This window comes from Pinus tabuliformis, chromosome 1_2, assembly GCF_031772625.1.
Source record: "Pinus tabuliformis cultivar Carrire ecotype Pingquan chromosome 1_2, CPIR1, whole genome shotgun sequence".
Lineage (NCBI taxonomy): Eukaryota > Viridiplantae > Streptophyta > Pinopsida > Pinales > Pinaceae > Pinus > Pinus tabuliformis.
In genome coordinates, this window is record NC_142298.1 from 18104744 (window position 1) to 18106181 (window position 1438).

A 1438-nucleotide genomic window follows, 5' to 3' on the forward strand; every position below is an offset into this window, starting at 1 on the left:
GTTTTTGCCCTTTTTTTTCTAAAAAAGTCTTATAAACATCTTGTGTTCTTCAAATTTTCTATTCTTTCATATATGGTTTAGGGTTTTTTGGTTTTGTGATCTCTTTCATATTTTCAGCAACAAACAACATTTTATCACAATTTTCCTTTCTATAAGCATCTGGGTATTTTCTATTCTTTCATATATGGTTTAGGGTTTTTTGGTTTTGTAATCTCTTTCATATTTTTAGCAACAAACACCGTTTTATCACAATTTTCCTTTTTATAAGCATCTGGGTACTTTGGGTTTTTTGGTTTTGTAATCTCTTTCATATTTTCAGCAACAAACACGGTTTTATCACAATTTTCCTTTTTATAAGCATTTGGGTACTTTGTGAATTGCAGTCTTACAGTGTTTGTGACTTCACTTAGGTTGTTGAATAGATGTTTTAGCCTGATAAAAGATACAAAATTTATACACATCATTTTTTAAAAAGTATTTCTTATTTTAAATACATTTTATCAATTAAAAAAGGTGAAAACCCACACAAATGAAGTAACCTCATCTATATGCCCACGGGGCTTTGGATTGATGGTGAATGGGTGCACTGTTAAAGCACTCATTGCGATAGGTCATTGATTCAATGGTTCAAATCCCCGTGGGTGCTTACCTACCAGAAAAAAGAATAACCTCATCTATAAAACTATAAATTTGAAATCCTTTTTTTAATAAAATACCATATTCATATTATTATTATCAGAAAAATAGACATCCTTCTCACTAAACATGTTTTACTTATTTTAAATAACTATTAATCCAGTTTTCATTGCATATTCATTCAATAACTTTTAATTTTAAAATCTGAAAACATTTTGTAACATAGCTTTATATTATTTTTTTAATATTTTTTTCATTTTTAAAAAATATATTTTTTTCAAAACAATAAAAGTCGCAATAAAAATTTGCAAGATGAGCCGTAAATCTATTGACCTTATTTTTAAAAAAATTACTTAACATGCTGATTATCTATATCTAAATATAATTAATATGCTTTGAATTCTACAGATAAATATGCTTTGAATACTACAAATAAGTATGGAGAAGAAACTAATGAATTTCATGATTAATGTGTTCACTACTTTCTGTGAATAAGTACTGTGAGAGATGCAAATAAGTATGGAAAAGAAACAAATGAATTTTATGCTTAATGTGTTTACTACTCTGTGAGTAGGGACTACAACTATAAAGTTGTTAGAAATTCCTTAGTTTCCATCTCACAAAAAAATTGGAGCTTGTGGTGATTGATGCAACTATCTCGTTTAAGATGGCACCACGCAGTCTTCCAAGTCGAACATGTGTGTAATCTATAGGAAACCTATAGGAAATCATTTGGTTTGCTTTCACTGAGGTAAGTTGAAACCATGTACCACTGAATGCTTATTACAAAATATGGGTATTG